General features: G+C 36.9%; 1 pseudogene; it reads right to left on the minus strand.

Annotated features, from left to right (window-relative positions):
• Nucleotides 1-4,502: 4,502 nt before the first annotated feature.
• The window catches only part of LOC112907660 (chromobox protein homolog 3 pseudogene), a 41,933-nt pseudogene continuing 34,212 nt past the window's right edge, over nucleotides 4,503-12,223 (minus strand).

Below are 12,223 nucleotides of genomic sequence, written 5' to 3' on the forward strand. Positions count from 1 at the left end.
GGCACAATGGGACCAGTGTGTGCTACTGAATTTGTTATCCTGAGAGATAAATGGAAGTGATGAGAACTAGGGAAAGAGGAGGTGGCCCAGGAGGGCAGCTTTGGAAGCTGACTCCTCCACCCATGTACAATCCCTTCCTTGCTGTACAAAACTAAGATTTTGATTGCTTGAATGTGTGGCTATTGCTTCATGGAGTTTAATGAGGTTCATCCCATACAAAGAAGCTGCTAGACTTCTCGGATGGTTGTTACAGGGAGTGGCTTCTTGATCACGGCAATCCATTAATCTGCCAGCAAGGGTCTGGCAGGATGTGTCTGCACTGCCAGAGATCCAACTCTAACAGAGCCAGCTGGTTTTGCCCAAACCAAGGGAGTGACCTCAGACAGTATTTGCCCCAAGTTGCAGTTTGTTTTAACAGCAAATCTTAGTTCTGCCTCGTGTTATATAGAGATCCACTTCACTGTGGATTCTGAAGGTAAAGTAATAGGTAAAAACAGATAGCCAGTAGTTTACAGTCTTGCTAAATTTCTGTACTTGCTCTGCCTGGGAACTAGCCAGCCTCTCTTGGTGATAATCAATAATATAATAGTAGCTAACATTTATGGACTTGGCAGCTATGTGCTGAAAACATTTTAATGGCATAGTCCTAATAACATAAGTATTATTACACCCATTTTCTGGATGATAAAATGGAGTTGCATAGATAAGGACCAAAATACATGGCCTCCATTCATCATAAGGGTGGGCATGACAAGGCAAAGATTTAGGATTCCTTCATCACATCATACGATCTTGAGTGTTGCTTGCTCTTGATCTCTGGGTTAGGGTCTGAACTAGGCCATGCTCTGTTACTACTGCATTAATACAGTGTGGTCTCCAGCCCCAATGAGGATCATTCTAAAGAACAGGGATTATATTTATGCCCTGAGTAAAAAGAGAAATGGGATTGGCGGGAGCTAGCTTTGGAATCTTAGGAGACCTAATAGTCTCAAAAGAGGAAGGAAGATTCTCAAAGTTTGGAGAAGGGTACAGGTTTTCCTTTGGGTGGACCGGAGGGTGAGGCTCTTTTATGAAACTCGAACTGTAAGGAGTCAACAGGACACCTGACTTCCTGGGTTCAGAGGGTCAGCTGGACCTAACCCCAGTGGGTCAAGGAGACTAGACAAACCTGAAGAACAGGGTCCTGGCCAAGTAGCTCAGATTTGGTTAAGTTTTGTTCCACTGTAATACTGAAAAATCTATGTGAATGTGATTCATTTTAATGAGATTTAGGCATAATGCAACAGAGTTGAGGTTCCTCCAGTTTGTAAATTCTGAACTATCTTATGGAGCCATATCTCATAATGTAAATCATCATTTTGATTTTTAAAAAGATTCTCTTGAGGTGCCTGAGTGACTCAATTGGTTGAGCCCCTGACTCTCAATTTCAGCTCAGGTTGTGGGATAGAGCCCCGGGTCGGGCTCTGTGCTCAGTGCAAAGTCAGCTTGTCCCTCTCCTTCTGCTCCTTTCCACCTTAAACTCTCCTCTCTCTTTTGAATAAGTAAATAAATAAAATCTTAAAAAAAAAAAAAAAACAAGATTCCCTCTATGTTCTTAAATTACTTTTTATTATTCCTTCATAATAGGCTTACCAAAATCTGTAAATTCTTATGTATATATTTACAAAATTCTTATTTACAGATTTTATGTTTATCTTCATCAAGCCAAGGATGATATTGCCTATATTCACAACTGCACTCAAATATTTACTACTTTTATTTGTTTTAATTTGAGAGAGAGAGAGAGAGCACTAGCAAGAGAGGAAGAAGCAGACTCCCCACTAAGCAGGAAGCCCAGGACCCCAAGATCATGACCTGAGCTGAAGGCAGACACTTAACCAACTGAACCACACAGGCAGGTGCCCTTTACTGAGTACTATTTAAAAACAAAGTTGGAATCATTATACTCTGTATGTATATATTTGTATTATTTTTCTCCCTAAACATGTCCAAGAATATTCCAGAACATTTAGATGAATGATAGCCTGTCATACAGATAAACTATGATATTTTAACAATTTCTTTCTTACAATATCTAAGCACTCTCTCATTTTACAGTTCACATTTATAACAGCGGTGGAAAAAATCAGGAACAATCTGAATGCTGTTTGGCATACGTTTGATCATAAATCTTTCCAATAAGTTATAGTGGGTCAAATATTGATACTTAACATTTTCTTATTATAGAACATCTAACTAATTTTTAGGATGGTTGTATGAATTTTAATTAGTGACTGGAAAGGTACTCAATCTGTGCCTCTCCTTCCTTATCTCTAATATAGGCAGAACATTAGTATCTACTTCATAGGTTTATGTTGCCATATAGAAGGTACTCAGAACGGTGGATGGCACATTCTCGACGTCTGTTTGCTAATTTTGATTATACTCTTACCAACATTAATGCCATTTTTCTGTGGCAAATTTGGCAGCTTTTCCTTTTATTATATATTTTTAAAATACTAATTTAATAGTTAAACGTTAACCACTTTTTATTTGCACTTCCTTGATTACTAGTAAATTTTGACATGTTATTCTGTATTTGTTTACCTCCTTGTATTTCTTTTGCCTGCATTTTATTCCTGCTTTACCTAGAGTCTCATTGTTTTTCCAATCAATTTTATGACCTCTTTTTATGGTGACCCTTTGCTGCCATTTATGTTATAGTTATGTTCCTGGTTTGTAAGAGATCCTATGCTTGGCACTAGTTGTTTTTGATTGTAGGTCAGAGAGGACTGGGAAGGCTTGAGGGAAGAAATCATGGTTGGGCAGCTGGTTGAGCAGAGGTGAGTGGACTTTGCAGATGCAGGGGCAATGACTATGGCTATGGAAAAAACATCCTGCATCAGGGATCAGGGACTGCAGTTTTTTTTTTTTTAATTTTTATTTATTTATGATAGTCACGGAGGGAGAGAGAGAGAGGCAGAGACACAGGCAGAGGGAGAAGCAGGCTCCATGCACCGGGAGCCCGACGTGGGACTCGATCCCGGGTCTCCAGGATCGCGCCCTGGGCCAAAGGCAGGCGCCAAACCGTGGCACCACCCAGGGATCCCCAGGGACTGCAGTTTTATTCCTGATTTTTCCCTTTGGATAAACCAGTTAATATCTCCGAACTCAAATGTATTTATTCTTACAATGGACTTATATTAATGATTGCAGAGTATCCATCAAATGAGTTCCCATATTTTAAGCTTTTGCATAAACTAAACTAGCCCCATGTAACTGTGAACTTATTGCTACTTTTTCTTTTTTTTTTTAAGGAATATAAAACTATTTATTGACCACTGTTTAGCAGTATTTACAATAAAGTAAACAATATACAGTTGGATAACATTCTGACTACAAAGTTATTGTTTTTCCTGGTTTCTGCTGAACCAGTAATTCAAATATTGAGAAGATTGAGCCTACATGTTAGAAATGAGTTGGGGTGAAGAAAAAGCATGCACGTCAAGAATTTGAATTATAGAAGTCTGTCCACCAATTTATTCCAGCAGGTGCTAAATTGCCAACATCTTTAACCATCTGGTTATGATTGGGTTTCCATGAATGAAGTCTTAGATGCTCCATGAATCATGACCTTTTAGTCAATACAGTACAAGGTTTTTCAACTTCTTGAAAAGGAATGGTTCACTAGAAGGAACCTTTAAATGTCCATTTAAGTAAGTTTTGCTTACCTAATTAAAGTATACCAAAACTTGTCTTGTTTTGCCCTTTGGGTTGGAGAGGTTGTTGGTAGTGATTAAAATTTTCCTTTCAGGGATCTTGCAAATAAATGCATTTATATGATTGTAACTAGGGATATGGATTCTGATATGCCTGCTTTTAAATTGTCCAATTTACACCCTTTACATTGTATTTAAGTTGCCCAATTAATTACAAAATTTAAAGGTTAAGGCTTCAGGAAAAATTTCAATGTAACTTTAAGTGATTTATTTCTTAAGTTGCTGAAAATGATAGCATCCCAGAAACATGGGCTTATCCATGGTTATAAAATGCTGTTTTTGTTTTGGTGACTGTTTCAAAAATAACAAAAAGAAAAGAAAACCATTTATGTATGTACTTTTAAGTATACACACAAAAAAGCCCTAATTAAACAAAAAACCCAGAATGGTCCTTAGGCATATAGGAGTTAAACACAAATTCTGACTGAGTAACGACTATGAAAATTTCCCCCAACATTTAGAAAAGGTGTTCTCTAATGCAGGGAGATAATATGCCATGGTCTCAAATATTCTTTTCTGATAAAGGAAACAACTATAGAAAGCTTTTATTTGTTCAAAGTAACCAGTGCTATAGACGCAAAAAACCCTAACAACTCCCCCAATACTACTTCAAAACAAACATATCAAACTTGATTTTCATTAGAATTTATTTCTTCACACTAATAAATCAAAAAAACAAAGACCCAGATTATATATATATATATATATATATATATATATATATATATATAGCAACGCAAACAATTATTGAGGTTCATCTTCTGGACAAGAATGCCAAAGTAGTCTCTCTTCAAAAAACGCAATTACAATTTGAGGACACTTCATACTTGCCTATTTTGCCAGCACCAAGTTGGCCTCATCTGAATCTTTCCGTTTCATGAGAAACATTAATTCTCCACTGCTGTCTGTGCCACCAATTATTCATTCAGGATCAAGACCTCTGGCAAAGCCTCTTGGTTTATCAGCAGCATCTCTTTTCTTCTTTGATTTGCTGTCATCAGATTCACTGTCCGCTGAAGATTTTCTTTTTGTACCATCTTTTTCTCTACCAGCTTTTTGAGAATTAAGAAATGCTTCAATTAACTCTGGACAATCTAAGTTTTCTTCAGGTTCCCAAGTATTGTCAGCATCTGTAAATCCCTTCCACTTGAGGAAATACTCCACCTTCCCATTCACTACACGGTGGGTCCAGTACTCTTTCCACCACAGATTCTTCAGGCTCCACCTCTTCTACTTGTTTTTCTCTTTCCATTCTGTTTCTTTCCCATTTTTTGGAATGTAGTTTTATTGGAGGCTGTTTTTTATTGCAGGCTTGAAGAGCTTTTATTATTCACTGCCTCCGAGCTGCTCCGGGTCCAGCTACTTTTTCTTTTATTTTTGACATATATCAAAGTCAGAAGAAAGCCACCTTTGCATTTAAGGTCTGTTGTGCTTGCCCAGGATGGGCTTCCTATTCCTCCAGACCTGGTTAGCTTGTTACGCAGATACCAGCTTTACTGACCCATTAGAACCTTCCCCTCACTACATGCCCCCCTCCCCGCACACCTACACCTCCTTGATTAGGTCAGGTCTCCACTGTTCTCTTACAGTGCAGGTGCCTCTTCTTTGTAGCATTCCACACAGTTTCACATTTGCTTATGTGACTGCTTGATAAAAGCCTGTTTCTCTCTATAGACTGCAAGCTGTGCAAGGACAGAGACAAGGCTTTTTTGCTTACTGTAGTTTTCTACATGTTCACGATGTAGAATAGGGCCATTCATTAATATTTCTCTAGGGACTTGTGGGATATTGAATACACATATAAGCGCTTAACAACATAAGAGAGCATAACAATGTAAGGAACATGTAAGAAATGAATAGATCATGCTACAGTACTTGGTAAGGGGACAAGCATGTCTGCATTAGAGAGTATTGTATAGAGGACAGCCATGGGAAAGGGACTGGGTTTGATCATGGAGAGCCCTGGACACCAAGTGGAAGAGTTTTTTTTTTACCGATGAGACATGCATAGGGAGCCAGTGAAGAATTCTGAATAGGCGTGGCATATAAAAGACTTGGGTAAATAAGGTTAAAAAGTGCATGTCAGTAGACAGAGAAAGAATCCTAAAGTAGTAAAAAATAAGATTAAAGTCATTGAAGATTTTATATCAAATGCCTTTCATATTCCAAAAGGTGATTTAAAAAACTATAATTCATTAGAAAATTTAGAAATTTCTTTATCTTAAAAATTTCAATTTTATGTTTTTCTCTGCGGTATTATGCAATTAGTATAGAATGCAAGATTGAGAATTTGGGACCTGATGACACAAAAATTTTAGATTTAAGCACTGAAAGCAAATAGTGAAAGCATCACATGTTTGTAAAACAGAACAGAATTTCTATTGAAATGTAATGCAATTAAACTTTACTATATCTACAAAAACTAAATTTTAATGTAATTGTTCAAATAAAATTTAAATAACCTGAAAATTATATGAAGCAATAGAAAGGCTTACACTTGAAGTTTCTGAGTAAAGATTAATAACCTGGGACGCCTGGGTGGCTCAGCGGTTGAGCACCTGCCCCTGGCTCAGGGTGTGATCCGCAGTCTCAGGATTGAGTCCCACATCGGGCTCCCTCCCTGGAGCCTGCTTCTCCCTCTGCCTATGTCTCTGCCTTTCTTTGTGTCTTTCATGAATAAATAAATAAAATCTTTTTTTAAAAAAAGATTAATAATCTAAGGGGTTGGGATGCATTGGTGGCTCAGTGGTTGAGTATCTGCCTTTGGCTCAGGGTGTGTTCCCTGGGTCCTGGGATGGAGTCCCGCATTGGGCTCCCTGCAGGGAGCCTGCTTCTCCCTCTGCCTATGTCTCTGCCTCTCTTTGCGTGTCTCTCATGAATAAATAAATAAAATCTTAAAAAAAAACTAAGGGGCTCCTGTGTGGCTCAGTTGGTTAAGTGGCTGCCAATGGCTGAGGCCATGATCCTGAGGTCCTGGATCTAGCCCTGCATCAGCTCCCTGCTCAGCAAGGGGTCTGCTTCTCCCACCCCTCTCCCTACTGCCTGCTTGTGCTCTCTCTCTCACTCTCTCTTTCTTTCACATAAATACATAAAATCTTTTCTGAAAAAGATTAATAATCCAACATTTGATCATTTCCCCTAATAACTCTTTTTTTATTTGATTATATTTTCTTTTGACATATTATGATTTTAAAAATATTATTAATTGCCTTTAGAAAATTGAAATCATATAGCATTAAGTTAATGGTTATTTGCATGTATATCTGAAGATCTGTGAGAAATGGGAACACTATAATGTGGGTGGTTGTCACTAATGCTGCTTGTCAAATATCTTTGGTTCTATATTTCTTAGCACTTGTAGGATTGGATTTCATGGCTCCCTTGTGATTGAGTGGGGCCATATGCATTAGCTTATCTGGTTCAAGAGTTGTGACTAGAAATGAACTTTGTCACTTGTAGGCCGAGCATTTCATTGTAAGACCCTCCAGAGTGGCCTGCCCAGGTGTCACTTGGCAGCATTTGATATTGTGGGTGCTCTTTAGCCAGGATCCTTGAGTCATAAAAATAAGCAGAGTTCCTGAACTACAATGGACATGTAATATATTCAGAAATAACTTTTGTAAATCAAAGATACTGAGATTTTTCCGGATTGTTTGCAATGTAGCATAATCTACTATACCCTTGTTCATACATTTGTGTCACATATAATCTAGAAAGTGAGAATGCTTGTAACAGGTATGTGAAACAAAGTCTAACTTTGGCATGAGTCAGAAAAGAATTTTTAAAAGATTCTGTCTGTATTTACAGGTATTACATTAAAAAATTAAGGATCTTCTTGATTCTCTGCAAAAAAATATTAAAGCTTTTTTAAAAAGTACCAGATCATTTAAAAAATTTTAATAACTTGATTGAAGTATGATTGACAGACAATAAACTGCACATATTTAGAGTGGACAACTTGATACAATTTACGTGCGCATAAAGCCTCAAAACCTTCATCACAATCAAAACAATGAACATTTCCTCAACTCATACTTTTCTTTAAGTCCTTTTCAGCTCTTCTCTCCCACTTGAATCTCCCTCACCTGAGTACTCATCTACTTTCCATCACCATGTAGTAATTTGCATTTTCTTTGGTTTTACATAGATCATGAGTATTTAATCTTTTGTTTAATTTCTTTGCCTCAGCATGATTATTCTGAGATTCACCTATATTGTTGCATGTGTGAATAGTTCACATCTTTTTATTATTGAGTAGAATTTTGTTGTATGGATATAACATTATGTGTTTATTTGATAACCTGTTGATGGACATTTGAATTGATTCCAGTATTTGGCTATTATGATAAAAGTGCTTTAAGAATCCCAGTACAAGCCTTTATATAAAAATACATTTTAATTTCTCTTGAGTAAATACCTAAGAGCAGAATGGCTGGAATGAATAGGTGTATGCTTAATTATTTAAAGGAACTCTCAAATTATTTTTCCAGGGATCCCTGGGTGGCGCAGCGGTTTGGCGCCTGCCTTTGGCCCAGGGCGCGATCCTGGAGACCCGGAATCAAATCCCACATCGGGCTCCCGGTGCATGGAGCCTGCTTCTCCCTCTGCCTATGTCTCTGCCTCTCTCTCTCTCTCTATCTATCTCTGTGACTATCATAAATAAATAAATAAATAATATATATCTAAAAAAAAATTAAAAAAATAAACAAAAAAAATTATTTTTCCAAAGTGATGTTGCATCCTGCAATGCTACTAGCTGCATATGAGCGTTCTAATCCCTTCACATCTTCTCCAACACTCAGGATGGTCAGTCTTTTTAATTATAGCCATTCTATTAGGTGTTTAATAGTATCTAATTGTGGTTGTACTTTTAATTTCCCTAATTGCTAATAATGTCAAGCATCTTTTCATGTGCTTGTTTTGCACATGAAACAATTTGTTTCTGGTCAAAGATCTATTTAAATCTTTGCCTGTTTTTCAGTTTGCCCTGGAATTCTGTTCTTAATGTTGAGTTGAGAGTTCTTTACAAATAGGCATGAGAAAATTTGGGAAGTGATGGAAATTTTCATTGTGTTGATTGTGGTGATGGTTTCACATATGTGTACATATGTATGTCTACATTTTAAATATTTAGAGTATGTCAGTTGTATCTCAAAAAATGTAAGGGTGCTGTGCATATTTGTAATTTCACATATTTATAATCCACAAGGAAATTTGGTTAATTCAAATAAATTCTATATATTTAAAATGGTTAAGTAATTACCCATATTTTTCAGGCTGAGATCGCTGAGATCTTGCTATGTCATTCTCAGTATTGCAATATCTAAACTAGTTAAATTTGTCAAATTTACTACAATTGTAAAAATTCATTAGTACTGAAAAAGTACTCATTTGTTAAATCTACCAATTAAAATACTTCAAAGGGAAATTAAATTTATAAACGTAGTTTGAAAAGCTTTAGAGTGTGTAATTATTTAAGCTTTAAAAAGATATATTTTTCAGAGGCCATTTAAAAATAATTTTAAAAATTTAATTTAAAATGTTTTATAAAAGGAACAACAAGATTTGCAAACGAATTTAGTTATTTAAAAGGAAAGCGCTAAGATTTTACTGCCTAAGGCTATTTTAATTTTAATCTGAAGAGAAAAGATTCAGACTCTGTGGCTTGTACAGCAGACCTCAAGATGCTATGAATAAAGGTTTGGTGACAGAACAAATAAACTCAGGGCTTGTGATATGGACCAGGAAAACCACAAAGCTAATAGGATCGGAAGCATTTTTTTCCTCACGTCTCACTACATTCATCTCTTTCAATGATCTCTTGCAGGGATGGTGAACAATTACACCATCACTATAAAATTTACAGCCTTCTGGACATAGAGATGTAAATATGTTGTATATACACGAACTGTGGACTCCAGGCCCATCAGTCCTGTAGCATATTACAGTGGCTTATGTCAGTAACGGCAGTGGAGGTGGCTGAGGGGCTGGAGTTTAAAGTCTCAGCTAAAGACATTCTTGATAAATAATGTAACCCTCTTATACATCATAATTTTTTTTACTAGATAAATTCACAATTCCTTCCAAATGTGTACTGTTAGCACCCTTTCCAGGTAGCTCTTTGGATTTTGCTCCTGAGGGCTATGTCCTGGTCCACCTTCCTCTCCCTTTCCCAGTGTCGTGGGTCTCCTTTTCCTATAGGTGCATGAAAGCGTTTCCATCTCTTGGCAAAAGGTGATCTCAGGGGAATAGTTAGGTTATGATTGCATGAAAGTAAATCTGTAACTTTGATATTTTGAGGAACTGGGATAAGATAGTTAGAGGTAGTTGGTTCTCATCCCTGGTGAGAACTGATTTTCTTCCTCTCAGCAAAGCAGTTTATAAAGTAATTCATTAAGGATACAATTCTTATTTTAAAATTTTAAATTTGGGGCAGCCCAGATGGCTCAGCAGTTTAGCGCTGCCTTCAGCCCAGGGGCTGATGCTAGAGACCCGAGATCGAGTCCCACCTCGAGCTCCCTGCATGGAGCCTGCTTCTCCCTCTATCTGTGTCTCTGCCTCTCTCTCTCTCTTTCTCTCTCTCTCTCTCTCTCTCTCTGTGTGTGTATGTCTCTCATGAATAAATAAATAACATCTTTAAAAATAAAATAAAATTCTAAATTTGTGATCTTACTCTCCATCATAGAAACTCTAAACAGTTGAGCAACATAAAGCAAATCATGGGGGCAGTTTTAGTTTAATAATAACAAAGAAAACCCCACTGTGCTTGGGAACTATGGCCAAGAGGCTCTTCCTACCTGGACATCAATTCCTTCATCTGTGCAAAGAGGAGCCTAAGGACAGGTTTAGCACCAATATTGCCTGACTTGGATGAAGAAAGCATAGTTGTATGGGGACAGAGGAGTGCGTAGCAACTTTATATGCATATAGAGATTCTTGAGTTGGTGGAGAGCAAAATGGAGTAGAGATTTGAGATTTAAGTAGAAATAAAAGGCCAGGATGAACAAATATTTTGATTCTGAACATTCTTCTGAATCTGAAGTCTATTCGTTACAGGAAACAGATTACCCTCTGGTTATGTAAGTTGTTTAGTTTTTTGTTTTAAACTACTGAAACTAAGGCCTGGTAAGGTCAGATTTCATAAAAAAATCTTTACCTTTACTCCTTCTCCCCAAGGGATCTAGGCTTGAAGTTTAGACCTAGGCACAAGTCTGGCCAAACATTTTTTGTAAAGGGTTTTAAGTAAATGTTTTTGGCTTTGCTGATTGCAACTACTCAACTCTGCCATCTTGACACTAAAGCAACCACTGGCAATACTAAAATGAATGAGTGTGGCTGTGTTCCAATAAAACTTTATTTACAAAACCAGACAGCAGTCCAGATTTGACCCATGAGCCATATTTGGATGATCTCAGTGAGTCAAATGAGGACTGGCATAAAAATCAATTTATTGGTAGTCTGGTCTTAATCCTGTTCTCCGCTAAGTTTATGACATCAAAAATCCCCTTTCCTTCTCTAGAATTGATATAGTTAATGCTGAATGAATGTTTCATATATTGCCATAATTTTATGAGCCTCATCTATTTAATGTTCTTACCTTCACAATATTCCAATGATATTTTTAGCTTAGAACACAGCTAGTGAGTTTCAGAGTGACTATTTAAGCCAGGGCTGTGTATCTCTAAAGCTCACATTCATAATTATAACCAAACTGTCTGCTAGTAAAGCGGTGGATTTGATTTTAATGTTCCCTAATTGCTCTTCTATGACTGACACTTGGTTTTTGGTGGAAATAAGAGAGTTCTCTGTAGGATGTTTATGACTGTTTCTGGCCTGATACTTGGTGCTTTTCTTAAGAGACTTGCTGAATTTGCTTTGTTTTGTTTGTTAGCTCTAAGCCTTTTGCCTTTGGTCAGCCACTGGGATGACAGACTTTAAGGAAACACTGGTACCGTCCTACTAAAAACAAGGTTAACGCAGTTCCCCACCCTCTACACTACACCTTGTTTATGAGTGGCTGCCTCTTCCTTGCAGTCTTGGGATTTAACTCAGATTTTTTAATTTTATTTTTTAAGAAACAGCATTGAATTTTTTATATTTCTAAGCTAATGAGAGATAAGGCACAAATATTCATTAAGGAAGCTACTCCGAAGGCATCTAGGAGGTCATGCCTAATTTTTTTTATCTAGGATGTACAGGCATTCAGTGTTCATTAGCAGGACAATACAAATGTGTAATGCTTTTATTAGCCTGTGCTCATTTAAAAACAAATTTTCCCATGAATTATCTTTAGAAATTAGATTAACTGTAGGTCTAGAGAGGAAAACCAAAGACTTTAGAATTTGAATAATACATTGAGCAATATGTACATAGTAGACACTCAAGAAATGACAGGATTAAAACATTTTTGGCCATTGCTGTTAGATTTCAGTTTAAAGAAAACCGTGTGTGATGAAGTTATCAAT

Source organism: Vulpes vulpes, chromosome 2 (genome assembly GCF_048418805.1).
Source record: "Vulpes vulpes isolate BD-2025 chromosome 2, VulVul3, whole genome shotgun sequence".
NCBI classification, from domain to species: Eukaryota; Metazoa; Chordata; class Mammalia; order Carnivora; family Canidae; genus Vulpes; species Vulpes vulpes.